Source organism: Argiope bruennichi, chromosome X2 (assembly GCF_947563725.1).
Source record: "Argiope bruennichi chromosome X2, qqArgBrue1.1, whole genome shotgun sequence".
Taxonomy (NCBI): Eukaryota; Metazoa; Arthropoda; class Arachnida; order Araneae; family Araneidae; genus Argiope; species Argiope bruennichi.
Window position 1 is genome coordinate 133,338,154 of NC_079163.1, and position 17,392 is coordinate 133,355,545.

The window sequence follows — 17,392 nt, forward strand, 5'->3', positions numbered from 1 at the left end:
TTTTCCCCGTGTTTTATGCACAATTTTAGCTGTCTTAAAGTGTAAAGCGCCACATTTTCCCCTATCAACAACTTTTGAAACTAATTTTTTTTTTTCGCGGATTTTTTTTTCTCATGTCATCAATAGTCCCCGTACAAAATTTGGTGGCTTTGAGGCTGATAGTTCAAGCTACAGAGGTCTCTGAGTACCATCAGTTTAAAAAACCACAACTTGTATCTGAATGTTATTTATTTGCTTTAAAAGTAATCATTTCTATGACCCTTCATCATAAATCCATGAATGAGTAGAAAAAGTTATCAGTCAATTAATATATCCATGTATCTGATTAGAAATTCACAATCCATTAAATCGGAAAATATTCGATGCACAGTCAGCGGAAAACGCCAAATTTGTCTAATGTTTGTTAACATATTTGCGGTTATTTATCAATCAGCGCCAAATGTGGGCTGATATAATATGGTCCTGTTACATGACTGAAACTCGTGTTGATGAGATTAATTAAGGGATAACTATAGAAATAAAATTCCCAAGAAAACAAAATAATAATATATTAATGAAACTCTTCTGTATTTCCGAAATAAATAAAATATTTTCCATTTATTCCTTCCTTTAAAATGCATTTAATCAAACTCTGCTTACGATCCCATGCCACCTTATTGCGTATCATGTTCCATTTAATCATTTTATAAATAGTCATTTTATATACTTAAATTTTAATATAGGAATGCTTTAATTATAATTTTTGCTAAAAGGACATTCGTACACAATATTCTGTAGATGACAACATGAATTATCAATGTGTTTAAAAAGATACAGAAGTGGAAAAGAGCGCTTATAAGGTAATAATTAATCTATTATGTCGATAAAATTCAAATGTATGAATCAATAGAAAATATCCCGATGGATTCTAGAGCAAATTGTTGTGTTCTGAAATTTTTCTGACTTATTTCTTTTATATACACCAGAAATAAAAGAGAGGAAAATTTCGTCCAGCGTTTTGTTTTATTTAACCACTTTATAAACAATTATTTTACCGTTCAATATATATTTTTGTCAAAACTAGATTTCTCTAGCTGCACAAGCTGTTACGAACCCATTAGCAACCAACGAAAAAATATTAAAGGACTAACAAGAAAAGTATGTTAATGACTTCCTTTCATCAAATTCAATCCAAATATAAATCGCTCCAAAAGTACCTTAAGTTATCCCCTCCAAACATGCAGGTCGTCGCATTTTTATCCTTCACGGATTATTCTCCTTCATATGGCCAGATAGATGCGGTGAAGATGAAAGTTTCAATCTCCTCCCACCAGAAGTACGAGTTGGATCGTTTCCGCCCAGAGTTTTCTTCCGAAAGTTGCCCTGTTTGTCGAAAATTCCACAAGAGGGCACTACCTACTGCTGTCCTATTCAGGCAGGTTTTCGCGCACTTTCCGATGCGCGGCGGCGTTCGGAGTGGCGCGTACGGTATATCCTACTGTGCTCTCCTCCGCTCCGATCAGATGCGATCTGTCAACTGTTGGCAGCACGTATCCTCAGTTCATTCTTATGCTCATTGCATGATCGCCCCACCGGGAACGACCGTTTCAGTTGTCTGTCGCGCACTCAGCGCAATATAGTCTCTCTTACTTAACGTCTGCCATAAACTTCCAAGAAAATAAATTAAGTTTGTAAACTTTTATTATTTCATCCCTCCCCTTTTAAGGGTCCAGCTGCCCCTTGGCCAGCTTTCAGCTCTGACCATCTTCGTAGACCTCCTCAGCCCTGCAGCTTGCTAAACGGTAAGCTGTATTACTTAATTATAATATTACATGCATTTTCCAACTCTTTTCTTGTTAATTTCTCCGAAAAAATTTTCCTGAAAGTTTTAACACTTATTGGTATTATCTCGCAGAATTTTTCATTTCATTAAATAGTATTAGTACACATCTATTAATATAAAAAATAGTTAATGAAATAATTTCATATAAATTCCGATATTTCATCAAAGAAAATGAAACTTCCGTCAAATGATGCATTTTAACGGAAACTTGAAGCTAAAGCTGTTTAAAAATTCCATTTAGCGTTGTTAAAGATGTTAACGAGTCTTGGAATTAATTCCTATCTTAATTAATCTTTAAATAGAATAATAATTTAAAACTGAGTTTTATAAATGAATATTTTGTTACTATAGTTCTATATGCATAAACCCTTTAAGCGGTCGAGAGGCTTTCTTCCATTTTTCATAGATTCTTTAATATCAGAAAAATATTTCTTTTTTAAATATTCTTAAGATTCAAAGTATAACACATTTTTAAAATTTTGGAGATTTTATTGTGACTTTAAATAAATTTTTGGAAATGTATAAGAATAGGAAAAAATTGATTGACCGCATAGAGGGTTGAAATGAAGTTATTCTTCCTTTCTTATTTTCATCCTTGACTTAATGTGTGCTGATTGAGTATGGTTATTTGAAAGTAATTGGTTTGATAACTGAATATGCATAAATTATATGCGTAACATAGTAAATGAAATAATTTCCTACAAATTTCAATATGTAATCAGAGAAAATGAAACTTTCGTCAAATGATGCATTTTAACGGAAACTTGACGCTAAAACTTTTTGAAAATTTTAAAATTCCATTTAGCGACTTAAAGATGTTAACGAATCTTGGAATTAATTCCTAATTAATCTTTAAATAGATAATCATTTAAAATTGAATGTTATAAATTAATATTTTTCACTGTAGTTCTATGTGCAACCCTCTAAACGATCAAGCGGCTTTCTTCCATTTTTCATAATTCCTTGAAAACCAGAAAAACATTTCTTTTCTAAATATTCTTAAGATTCAAAGTATAAATACTTCAAAAAATGTTCTGATTTTATACTAATTTTCGGGAATCGGATAAAATTGATTGACCGCATCGAGGGTTGAAATCAAGTGATTCTTATTTTCATCCTTGGCCAAAAGGTATCTGTGTATAATTCATTAGAAAGTCATTGGATTTCTAAGTAAATATGCATGTGAGGTTTTTCAGAAAAACGAAAAAATAACTCACTTTTTTCCAACTTCGTCAGTGAGGATTTTCACATTTTAATTAATTATTTTATTTTAAAATGATATAATCTCTAATCATTGTTTAACAATAAAATATATTCTTGCATTAATTGCAAACTTAAAATTACGGAACTTTAAAAAGCAGTTTATATACATCTTAACATAAAGCGATTATCGTGAGTTTTAAGAATTGAGCACGTTTGTTGCCACTATCCAAGCCTGTGATTCGAACCATCTATTATATCATTTTTGCTATCTCTTAACTGCTGCATAGAAGGGGTTATCTAATTAAAATGCAGCTGTGAATCAGAGATGACTCACGCGAGAGTAAGCATATTAATGAATAAGTGGTTCTCTTGTACTAAATTCTTTACCACACTCTATTTTCTAGCATTGTTTGATTAATTTCTTTGTACTGCTTGATAATATGATACACTGTTTTTAAAAGATGTTGTCGTTTTAATCAACAAAGTGTAAACAGAAGTTCGTGCTTTCTACTTAATTTTTACATCGAATGACGACGTTATGCGCATAGTATTTTAAGCTTAGAAAAATTAAGTACTCAGAGGTTCTAAGATCGAATCAGAAGTCTTATGACGTTATAAGCGTAACTTCACGATTATAAGGCCGAATTTATGAGGTTATGCGTGTAGCAGGACGTTTATAAGATAGAATTTTTAAAGGCTGTGACGCTATATACGTAGTACGATGTTTGTAAGGTTGAATTATAAGATATGCGATGTAATGCCGTAGGGAGACGTTTGTAAGATCGAACTCTAAGATGTATGATGTTATGAGTGTAGAAAGATGTTTATCAGGTCAAATCATAAGGTTTATGATGTTATACAAGTTGCGTGATGTTTGTTAGGTCGAAATCACAACGTCTGTGACGTCATATGTTTATGAGGTCGAATTCTTATGCCGTTATGAGCGTATATGAGACGTTTATAAGATTGATTTCTAAGATCTATGATGTAAGCGTGTAGAAAGATGTTTATAATGCCGAATAATTAAGTTTATTACGCTATGCATGCAGTGTGAAGTTTACAATGCCGAATTCATAACGTCTTTGACGTTATGCGTGTAGTGAGACTCTTAGAAAATCGAATTCTAAAGTCTATGATGTTATGAGGGTAGAAAGACGTTTATAAGGTCTAATTTTAAATTTATGATATTATACATGTAAGGTCTAATTTTAAATTTATGATATTATACATGTAAGGTCTAATTTTAAGGTGTGTGATGTTATACATATAGTGTGACTTTTATAAGGCCGAATTTATTACGCTTGTGACGTTATACGAGTAGTTTGATGCTTATAAGGTCGAATTACAAAATTATGTGCTTAATGAGATATTTAAGATCGAATTCTAAAAGTCGATGCTTATAAGATCGAAGTATAATGATGTTATGCTTGTAGTGTGAAATTTATAAGGTGGAATTTATAAATTCTATGACATTATGCGAGTAAAGTAATGCTTATAAAATTGAATTATACGGTTTATGACGTTATGTGCGTAATAAGATGTTCATAATTTCGAATTTTATGGTTTATGACGTTATACAATTAGTGTGACGCTTATAAGGTCACATTTATAATGTCTCTGACGCTATGCACGTAATGTGATGCTTTCAAGAGAGAATTATAAGATTTATAATGTTATGCCCATTGCCAGACGTTTATAAGATGGAATTACAAGATCTATGACGATATGCGTGTAGTTGTGCCATTTATAAGATTGAATTATAACATTATGACATCATGCGTGTAGTGTGACGTTATACTGTATGATGTCGATAGTGAATGGTGAAATTTGTTAAATGGTTAAAAACTTAATTTAGTTAATTTTATGTCTGCTTTCAAAACACCATGAGGGCAATTTTGTGACCAATCTCGTAATTTTGAACCAACTCCTGTTGCACATTATTTAATATATAGAGTTTAATTATTTTCACACTGGGCGCACTAGTTAGGAGGATCAGAAGCTTCTGGTATGAATGTTGATTCTCACTTACCTGTTTGGTGAAGCAAGGGGCAGGTTTGAGTTGCCACTCTGAAGACATGACGTTTCTCCTACGGGATGGTCTGTACCATGGCCAGTGATGACCATTAGGATTCAAATGCAGTTTCCGCTTCGATGCTCTAGTGAAGAATTTCCTTCATTTACCTCAGATACTTCTGCAGTTTGCTTTTGATGTTACTGTTTAATTACAGGATTCCTTGGTTACAACATCCGTTGTCGCTGTCATTCAAACAAGGGTCAATCAAATTTATGGGTTCTATGAAACTTTTACATCGAATTATAAGGTCTATGGCGTTCTTGATGCTGTTAGTTCGCGGTGAAATCCGTTAAATTTTTAGAAATCTGAAATAGGATGCGCATTTCCAAAATTGAAAATTATGAGTATTATTTTCGACCATTAATATTAATGAAGGCTATTTTCTTTGTTGACCTATACAGCTTGCACTTTCTATCATTTCTATAAGATTCTTAAAATTGGAACTTATTAAGTTAAACTCTGAGAAGTGGTTGAGATTGCAGCACATTTCATATGGAAAATTCTGAATTAACCATGTTTTTCTAGTCATATTATGTTAAAATATTTTTAGGCTAGAAATTAAAATAAGAAAAGGGATTCATTTAGTTTATTAGATAAATTTAATTTGATTAATTAATTAATTTGGTTAATTAATAATTAAGTAACAAATCAAGACACATCATTTTGTCTGAGATAAAGAACTGAAGCATCTAAGTTTCTGACTCACTCAAAAAATTTGTCAGAACTTATGCCAACCTACAAAATTTCATACAAAGATTGATAAATTTGGTGGAAAGCATACTTCCCACGGCCTTATAAAGGGTTAAAAAATATATTATTGTTTTATAAAATTGAATTCTTCATATCTCATTTATCAAATTGCTTTTTTTGGATAAATTTCCATACTGCACACACACACTTTTTCGTTTTCTTCATTGCTCATTTTTATCAATGTCTTGTTAATGTATAAATAAAACTATTGATAATAATTTTAATAGTTGGAGCTAATTTATCAGTTAAAAAGGAGTTAATAAAATGATTTCATAGCTTATAATATGTAAAACTCATTGAAGACTTTTCATTTCATAATTAGAATATCCAATAATTAGAATTATCAAAACCAATTATTAGATATCCATTTATTTAATCTTACTGTAGAATATCCAGTTATTAAGTATATCAATCCATTATTAGAAAAAGTTCCAAATTTATTTTCAAATTTCTGCAGATGTTGATCGATTTTCCTCAAGCTTCTCTATGTTACATCAGCTCTCTTTCAATGAATATAATATATATAATTAGTGAAATGGTATGATTATTTTGAATGTAATTTATTGATGTTTTAAAGAAGAATTTAATGAATTATCTTTGAAAAGGCAACAACTAATAAAAAAAAATTCATAATATTTTTCCAACATATATTAACAGAAAATATAGCATGCTTCGTAAAACACTTATTTACTACCATGAAACAATCTTACAAAATTTGTCGGATTACTTGCAAATTGGAAAACTCTGCTAGCTCTTGGAAACAGTAAATATAACTAAACTCAGATTACATTTAAATTTTGTTGAGAACATAAATATAACTGGTTAAGCTGAAATAACTGAAAACTAATCTATAATCGATTAACTAATAAAACAAGTAAATCTGCATCTCAAAAATTTACAGCGTATTCTATTGCTCTTTGACTTTCCAACGAAAGATTGTATTTCATTTGAAAAATAATGATTTTCTATTTCTTTCAGATTGAAGTTTGTATTTGATGTGAGGTGAAAGAATTCCTTTTCTATGCAAACAAAGTTAATTTTGTCTTGAAATCAGTTTAACACTAATTTGTAACTCTAATTGAAAGCTAAATTTCAATTGATTACATAGGTCACATCCACAATTTTTCTAGATTTTTCGTATAGATTATTATAACTAGAAAGAATATAAATCATTTAAAAAAAACTGTAAGAAAACACGATCTCATTATAGTTTTTCCTATATTAAACGACTTCTTTAAATGGATAGCGGCAGAATACTTAAATCAGGGCATTTTTTCCCATTAACAAGAATTACCAATTTATTTAAAGCCATTTTATCAAAAAAAAAAAAAAAAAAAAACTAGCAGGGTAGGCAGATAAAAAATCTATTAAAAAGTTTGGAAAGAATAATAATTACGCACAAAGAAACAATGTTTATCAGAAATTGAATAAAAATGAAAACTGAACTAAAAGGATCCTCCGATCTTGTTTCATGCCAAGAATAAGTATATCCGAAAATTTAGCCAGAATCATTTTATTGCTGTCATATTTGTAGACTAAAAGGATGTAATGCGCTCTTTTTACCTTGTGGTGGAACTGCACTAAAATGTGTCAATTAGCGAGCCTGCGTCAATGCGTAAAAGGATCCTCCGATCTTGTTTCATGCCAAGAATAAGTATATCCGAAAATTTAGCCAGAATCATTTTATTGCTGTCATATTTGTAGACTAAAAGGATGTAATGCGCTCTTTTTACCTTGTGGTGGAACTGCACTAAAATGTGTCTATTAGCGAGCCTGCGTCAATGCGTGAGACGCATGTTGATGATTGAAAAGAAAAAGAGATCTGTATCAAAATCTGTATCTTGCCCCCTCACAAGAATCATTTCTTATCCTTCTCCAATTGAAATCCTCAGAAGCGCATAAATATTTGTTCGTATTTAAATGACTGATTACCGCAATGCCTCACAATTTATTAGAGGGATAATGAGGAGCACCGAGTCTTAGTGCTTTAGCAAATTCGTATCCCACTAACGCTATCTTAGGCCGTAGATTCTACATCTATATCTTAAAAATGATGGTTCTGGGTAATTTAGTGTTTCGTGTAGAAGAAATGGAAGCGATTTTTTGCACTAGGGGCTCTTTGAATTCAACGCCGGTGAGAGTTTCTTCAATTAACGACGTTCATTCCCCAAGGAAAGCGAGAACTGGGGTTCTAATATCTTGGTTCTTCTATACTTAAGATATAGCAGGGGGAAGAAACGTGAGCGAAAAACATGTCTGTAAGATTGACCTCTAGACTTCTGTTATCTATTTTTTACTGAACTCAACCTATTTGTGAAGTGCATCTAGATAAAAAATATAAAGAATTTATTGGCTTCATTAGCGGTATATATAATTTTTGTGAATTGTTCGTTTTTTTCTAACGGCTTTTTCTACGAATCTTTAAGTTTTCTTAAAATTTCCTTGTTAAATAACATGACACTCCCTTTCGCAGCAGAAAACTGCGAAAATAGTTTGACGGTTTCGAAGTAATCAAGTTTCAATAAATGATTCGAAATTTTGCGTTAAAGACAAGGGAAAGGTAATATAAATTCAATAAATTTTTGTTTCCTTTTAAATCTACGGGAAAAGTAGCAATAAATAAATTCTACCGAAGGAAATCCAATAAATGATACAAATAAAATGCTTCATTTTTCTTGTATGTCTATTAATCTAGAAAGCGATAGACAAATTGGAGAAAAGTAAAAGGAATTGAATTTTTTGAGAACGTAAGTCAAATGGAAGATATTAAATTGTTTATAAATTAGAAAGATAGAATCCTTTACTGTCAGGGACTAGACATTTGGTGGCAAGAAAAATGTTCCTCATATTAAAAAATTTCGAAATTAAACTATGGAATCGTTTTAGTTCTGATGCTTGCTTATAACTATTGTCATTTCATTATTTTTTGAAGATTATCCGTTCACTTTAACTCTATTATTGCTTTTACGCATTTATGAAGACGGTACATTAAATCTGTTTAAAAAAATGTTACCAGTTTCAGGATCTTATGAAGTTGAAAAAGACAGTAATGTAATAATGCCATAATCTAATTATTGAGGCAGTTTATTTTTAAGTAATTTAGTGTTACTGTTATCTCCAAAACTCTATTCCGATTTTTGAATAAAAAATATTCGAAGCCCATTTTCAAGAAGAAAAAAAAATATTGTTCGAACTGAAATAAAAAAATAAAAAATCTTAAATTATAAACATTTAAAAATAAAATTAGCATTAAAAATTTAAAAATAATTATAAGAAAATTTTAATAAAATCCATGACACTAAGCCTTTTCAATTATTACTTTGGAAATGATAAATTGATTAAAATATAATCTATTTAAAAATTTTGCGACTCTAATGTTTCAATGTATTGTCGTATAGTTTAAGAAACTTTATGCCAAATTCTTCTGTGATTTTTATTGAGATTATTTTTCTCCAATTATATCATGCATCAAAATTCAGTTTTTTCAGAACTAAATTTTAATTCCGAATATTCTTATGCAACTAATTTTTCAAATAAGTATAAAATCAGCTAAAATTTCAGTTAACATCTCGGATTTTCTAATATTAATTTTAATCAAAAAATGACGTCTGAATGGTTTGATTTGAAATAATAAAAAAATGAAATAAATGAAAATAAAAACAAAAGAGGAAATTTTCACCAAGTATCATTATGGAATTACCAATGACAAGTTATGAAAAAAGTTTTATCCGCAAGATATCCAGATTTTGTCCAAAGATTAATTCGCATTCGTAAAATAATGAACTGCTGTTGTTCTCGTTATATGAAAGCAGTTGTTTTCTATGACATGAAAACTATATATAATAATTTTCATGACGTGTTTGTCGGAATATTAAACGAATAATTCTTTACTTTATGTTATATATCCTATTTGGTTTAACTTGAAAGTGACTCATGGATTTTCTGAAAGTAAGTTAGAATGAACATTAGTATGAAAGATCTTGAAATGAACGAATCTCCATCACTTACGATTTAAATAATCATTAACATGCTGAATCATAATGCTGAGATATGTATGAATAATTTTTCATTATCCTTTTAATTTCAGTTTTAAATTTTTAGACTACTTTTTCTAAATGAAGAATGGTTTCAGGCTTAAGCAGACTTATGAATGACATGAAAAAAATAAAAAATAAATGTGCATTTATTTATAATTTTAATGTCATTGCAATATTTTAAAAAAAATGTTTATGATTCATTGCACAACGATGCAAACATGAATCTAAGAATTTCTACAGGTCTGGAAAACAGACAGTTGCTAAGAGACAGGTTTAAAATTATCGTTTGGCTATAGAATAATTTGATGTTTTGAGAAGGTTATTAATAAAATATCATAAATTATAAAATAATAAAATATTATCAGTATGATGATAATACTCGAATTCAGCTCTCTTAGATGTTAAGTAATGTTCATTAGAAATCGGCATACTTAAAATTTCTTATGAATAATTATATTTGAATGAAACTGCTTCAAACAGCTATTCCTTTACAAGTTTCTTTTGAAAAGACATGTTTGATTCAGTATCTTGGAGTTTAATTTCGGAAATGCTGATAGAAGGGATAGCATTTTGAAAATCTATAAAATTCTCTTGACTCTGTTTGCATAGAAATGACATTGAAATAAATTCTTTAAAATATTAAAAAAGTGTTACATATACGTATATATTCATATTTACAACTTCATTTGGTTTTTCTTAATTTTGTGACAATATTAATGTACGTTTTTTTAACATTATTAAAGAATATGCAGAGTAATTACTTTTTATTTTGATGTTAGTTTATTTGAAAGGGTGAAATCAATAATTTGCAGGGCTTTGATGTAATGAAATGCCTTACGGTTTTCGTTGCCTAGCGAAAATACTGTCAATTGTAAATCTTACGCTGACAATTATAAACACCTATCTAGAAGCAAAATCCTTAACAGTAGTCTCCTAGTAATTTTTTACTCCTTTTTTATAATAATTGATAAAGAATGTATTAAACTCTTAATGATTTCTGATGATTTATTTTTCTACTTTCAGCAAACATTGATTCATCATAAAAGTTTTCATGAAATCTTATTAGAGAATCAAAAAAATATAGAGGCATTTAAGATTTTCTCGGAATTTCAAATGAAATAATTAATGATGAACAAAAGTAAAAATTATTTTCCTTTATAAAATTATTAATGTGTTAGTATGATTCATTATTTTAATTGTTTTTTTTTCTCTCACATCAGATATTTTTTAATCTAATATAAACTTAAAATCAATGAATCGTATAAAGCTAATGAATAAATGAGACGGTAAAGTTCATTAACTCATTTATGCAGAATCATTAAAAGAGTGTCTCCTACTTTCAAAAATATATTTTTACAAAGTAGCATCCAGTTGCTGCTTGTTGAAAGGCACTTATTTAATAAAATACTCAAGAATGACGTATGAAAATTAATTCATTGATTGTGATTATTAGATTAATAAAACTAAATATATTTAGGTTATTTACTTACTTTGTTATAAATTGAAGGATGATCGTGTAGGATAACGCATATAGTGTGCGATTAAATTTCTAAATAAATTCTTAAATTTTACAAGGAATTACTTTGAAAAATGTTTGCAATGTGAAATATCTGATGAAAATTCATACATAACTGAAGAAACTGAAAATTATTCAGTAAATTCTGCATTTTTCAAAATCTAGTTATCTGCATAAATATTGAAAAAATTATAGGTCTTAAATGTTGGATTGGCCTTCAGCCATATTAAATTTTTCAAATAGTTGTTCTTGTTTTGGCTCACACACTAGATATCAATATGGAGAAGAGAGGTATTCTCCCATATTGATATCTAGTATTTAACATTAGGCCCGATAGCAATTTCATCTTTTGCAAAATTGATCTCCTAACAATTCGAATTTGCTATCCAAGTCATACTGATTAGGTCTTCTTATTCGGCCAATAGAGAGCAGCACTGTAGTTTTTTCCATCTTTCGCACAGAGATTTAGTAGATCATCGAGGGAAAACTGAAATATTTATTTTCTCTTTATCCATATAATGCAATCCATTAGATCCCTCTTAGGACTGCTACGATTGCAATTATTTATTTATTGTATTTGTAAACAAACGCTCAAAGATATTTAATGCAGCTTTGTTCTTATCTTTTATATTGTCATTCAGCTGCAGACGAGCATTCTTGTTGCAAAGAAGTAACTTAAATGTTTGTATAGAATGAGTCATTACATTAAATGCATTAAACTGAACTTTTTTTTCAAATGAATCTTCACTGACAAAAGAAAAATTTCGCATAGTAGGTTTCAGGAATAGCAATTTCTTCTGTTTTCATAAGTGTGAAAGTCAAAATAATAATAATAATAATAAATAAATAAATAAAAAATAAAATAAAATAAAAAAAAATAATAAATAAATAAAAAATCCGAATTTATTTAGATTTTTTTTTTTGTTGTTACAGTATTTTATGCCTTTTTTTTATTTTGAGCCTCTGAAGAATATCGAATTCTTTGAGCAATATTTCGGATTCTTAACCGATACAGTTTTGAGATTCTAAATAAAATAGGATCACATAGAAAATTTATGAAATGGAGAAACAGATGCCTTTATTTTTTTAAATACTTTTTAATCCTTAAAAACAGGAAAAAGTGTATCCTTTAATTTTATAAAAATATTGAAATTTTTTATGCATTGCATTAATAATAATTTTAATATATGATTATTTCATTTCTCTTTTTTTTTAATTTTAAGTTCATTTCCGATTTTAAAACAATATTTGTACCAATGTGAGCAATTCTTTAAATAAAAAAATTAATGCAGCTTATAGAAATAATTCTGTACTTTCAAAATTAAGAAATGTTGGTTGTAAGTTTTTCTTAAGCTAATAGTTACTTGTATGCTACCTTTTTATATTTAAATAGCGATTGTATTGTATTTATTATTATTAGATGATATTTATCTGGATTGAAATCCTTTCATGTATAATATTATTGATGAAAACCTGTTCTTTTGTATAAAATATTACAATATATGAAATATTATTATCGTCTAAAATCTCTACTGTGAATTTTATTGTCTCTATTTAATTGATCTTAGACTATCAATTAAACCAGATGATTTTTAAAAAGCACTAAGCTATTTTTCTTCATAACTATTTCATATTTGCTATATTCGTACAGCAAATTTTGTACACAAAAACTAAAGTTTAAGAAAGTTTATCTTCGTTTGAGTAGTTACCCAAGGCCAATTTTTAAATATGATTAATCACTACTTTAAACAAAAAAAAGCATCGTGAAAAAATGTTTTAGAATAAATAAAAAAATAATGATGAAGTTGTTCAAAATGTAAGAAAGTAAACACTTTTGTTCATTTCCAATTAATTGAACATTTAATTAACTTGTGCACTTTGAAAAACTGACAGTATTCTTCCTCATGTTTTGTATAATAAGTGTTCAAAATCTGCTTGAAAATTTCTGCCCAGTTGCTTAGGAAATTAAAATATCAATACATACTTGCATACATACATAAATACATATATAGCCATAATGCTTTTTATTTACATTAAAATGATTACTTTACTTTTTTCTAATCACTATTTGATAGCAATTTGTCGAGAATTATTATTTTAAGCTTTCACTCAAATGAACTGAAACAAGCCTGATAAATATTCAAATAGTATATATTTCCATAATTTTCAGATTTCGAAAGTTTCTTTGAAGATTGAACAGGTGCTGAGAAGATTTAGAACCAGCCTGATTTGAATTCTAAGGTCAGTAGTTTTATCATGTCTTCTTTTTTTCACTTATCTACTGCTTACATTATTTATGGGGATTCATATAAATAATACGCGTCTATAAGAATTATTTTAGAGTAATGAAGCATTCTAATACCTTTGTTAATTTGGTAGTTATTAGTGTCACAAATATAAAACAAATATGCAAGAAAATTATTTTGTTCAGTAAATCTTGCAAATAACTTGGCATAAAGGAATTAACAAACTATTTCATCCCATTTTTTGATGTGAACTCGAATGACAAAACGAGTTTTAGCAATAAACTGGAAACACGAAATAGTTCTCATTCTGATGCATTTTGTTAAGTAGATCTCCTCAGTGTACTCGAATGATTCAAGCAATGCTGATAATATTGCAGAATCACATCAAATCAACTTAATAAAGAAATTCTCCGATCGAATCATCAACATATTACAGTGCTTGGGGAGCCTTACTTATGAAATATTTGTACAAGGAAATGAAATTGGTAAGAATATTAATTAACTCTGGAGTGACAAATTTGGAGAGAGAAGGAATAATAATAATGAACACTTCTGGCTTTTTCTAATAATCAGTGAAGACTCACTGCTTTGAAAAACAAAATAAGTTCATTCTTCTCAAATAAATCCATTTGATTCTTCTTGGTGGAAATTCGAGGAGTCATAATTAAGCAGTTAAATTGGATAGCATTATACAGTTGAATGCATATACAATTTCTTTCCAATAGAAATGTTAAATAAACATTCTTCAAATACATCATTTTAAATGTGTATGTGATATATTAACAATTTAAGAAAATTGTTAATATATCACATACATATTTATACAAATATGATTTTCTTCATCTTTAAAACTACCCACCCAAGATTAAATTTATTGTACTGTAAGTCTTAAACAAAAACAGGGCTTCCATAAATAAAAAAAAAGAATTGTATAAAATCCGGCTAATTATAATGAATGTGTTAAAACAATGTTAAAAATTCTGAAAATAACGTAAGTTACATTTGCAATATTATTGAGACATTGTTAAAAGTGCAAACCACATCTGTAAAAAATAATGAATGCTTTAATCTCTTGTTCAGCGAAATGAATACTTGCTCATAAAAACTATTGGCTCAACTTTTCTTCGAATTCTACTTCCGATACTAGATCCATTATGTGGAAAATAAGATTAGACATTCATGGTAAGATGCATTTTTCAACTAGGTGATCCAAAAATTTCTTGCTTAACGCGCCCTAACTCAATTCTAATCTAATCGTAATCAATTATTTTCATCATAACCGCAAGCAACTGCCACTTTTCATTCTTGGCTGTCTGCGGGTCAGTATCCAACAATTCAGAGAAGCATCTGCCTTGATGATTCCAAAGTATAATGCGTTATCAACAATTACATTTCTGTACTCTTCCTACTGAACTTTTGGTGGACTTCAAGGAGGCAGAAAAGAAGTTTAAGTCATCGTAAGTAATCGGATCTTAAGAAGTTGAAATCTCTCAGAATTCTTGTGGCGGAAGTCGGAGCAACTTTTGAGACAGGACATAAAGCCCTCTACTGTATTTCTCCTTGCGTCGCGACTTAAACGAATTAGGCGCATCCTCAGTCGTTGTAGTCAACTCCGGAATTTCTCAGCATTTTCCGCTTATCAACGCAAAATACTGCTTTACTCGAATGCTTTCTATTCCGACTCAGCGCCTGTAGGAATTTGCAGTGAGAATGTTTACTCCTTTCTATTCCTCTTCCTCAAATGGTTTATTTTCTAAGCAACCTCCATTATCCTAAATCATTTTCCTTAGAACTATTTCACATCTGCGTATTGTAAAAGTTCTAGTGGAACGGCTTATGCTTGCTGTTTTTTACAGAACATGGAAACATCTTCAAAACTAGCAAAGTTTTCGTATTTAATAAAACTGCAAAATTTCGAAATCTTGTCTACAGTGTTTCGTACTAAATGAGTTTCATGCATTGCAGTCAGGGCCCGAATGAATAAATAAGCGAACTAGAGTGTTGCTCGTTATTTTTTGGAAAGTATTGAACTCCATTTAATTATAAGGCAAATTAACATAAAGTACATTATTCTAGTGGAATTCCTAATTAATTACTATTTACGCTAGGTTATTTTATAATTCTAAAAAAATGTTTGTACATTTTAAAAATATCTTCAATTAGATTGTAGAAAGAAAAGTCTTTTGCTAAAAGATAATTTTAATTTTTAAATTTCAGTCGAGCATTTTTTTTTCTGCGCGACAGTGATTTTATAGAAGGGGATTTGCAACAAAGAGTTTGCTATTTCAGATATTCAAAATTTGAAACTGAAAACTGCGTATGAAAGGATTAAATTAAATCGATAAATTGTTAATTAATATCATAGCATGATAAATAAATCTTTTACCAAATACTAATTGTTATAAACTTTTTTTCATTATATTGTATCTAATTGGTATAACAAATTTTAATGTTGGATGAAAACCAGTGGCACTTTTGATAGTAACTGTGCCATTTTGAAATATATTTTGCTTTTGTCTGACTACAGTCACTGGATATTTCAACTACTACATATATGCTATCTAATTGAACAAGTCCTACTACTTTTATAGCAAAACAAATTGTTATTATGGTCAGCTTTATGATAGTATTTCCAGCTAAATTATATGAACAAATTGTAAAGCGATTTCTAAAATATGTGAAACATAACGAAAAGTTAAACTAAATAATGGAATCTTAATAAATTGTTAACCAAAGTGTCTGCTTCCTTAAATATTACAAATAAAAACTTATATCATGTTTTTTTATTTTACTTTATTTATTATCACATGTATTATTACTTTTTCAAATTAATTAATAAGTGCTGTGGAATAGAATTTTTTTCTAAAAAAATACATATGAGCAGTTTTATTGATTTATGTTATTGAATTGATTATCCAAAACACGCCTCTAAATTTGGATCTGGCTACGTTATAGCATAAGGGGTGGGAGAGGACTGGAAGTTTTAATATCGTTCCCTAGTATTTGAATAAATATATCTTTATCTCAGAGGAAAAAATTAAATTAAAAATTATAACTATTAAACAATAAAATATAAAAATAGCTTAATTAGATCGAGAATAAATTTTTTCATTGAACAGAAATTTCAAACATTCCACTTAAAGAATCGATTTAGAAAAGAACTGGTAATACCTTCATTTATTCTTTCTATTTGAAAGATTTAGCGTTGTTGAAAAACAGGATTGAAAGAACAGTTCGACAAAAAATGCCTATAAGCTTTTTTTTTTTTTTTTTTTTTGTCAAATAGAATTTGAGGACTCTACAAAATGTTTCTGCTTGATTTCAGAAAGTATTGCAATGGTCGATTTTCATTAAAAAACGATACAAAATTCAATTTTGCCTCCGTTACCTTTTCCATCCCTTCCTTGGACTAAATACAGGAAATAAAATATTATGGTCTAAGAGACAATATTTTTTCTGACAGGACTTTGAGAAATTTGCTGTGTGCTAATGTTTACTTTCGTTACTTCGAAGAAATAATTAAAAATTATTTTTAAAAATTAATTTTTTAAATTTTAATTTAAAGAATATGTTTTGATGACTTTAAAATGTTCTTTTATATATGCTTCTCTATGCTATTACAAGTTATTTTACTTAACCTTTAGAACAGCATGTTTAATATCTGTCAGTTGCGCTAATATAATCCATCCTCAAAGAAACAAACTGTCAGATATTATTGAGTCTCGAATGACTGGTTTCTGAGCT

At 28.9% G+C, this 17,392-nt stretch overlaps 1 protein-coding gene across 2 annotated transcripts in view; it reads left to right on the forward strand.

Annotated features, from left to right (window-relative positions):
• Positions 1-1,517: 1,517 nt before the first annotated feature.
• The window catches only part of LOC129960161 (protein O-mannosyl-transferase TMTC2-like), a 923,323-nt gene continuing 907,448 nt past the window's right edge, over positions 1,518-17,392 (forward strand). For both annotated transcript variants that reach the window (XM_056073352.1, XM_056073353.1), the window contains exons 1-2: positions 1,518-1,781; positions 13,573-13,643. The gene's annotated coding sequence lies outside the window, so the exon portion shown is untranslated. The remainder of the gene's footprint in view (positions 1,782-13,572; positions 13,644-17,392) is intronic.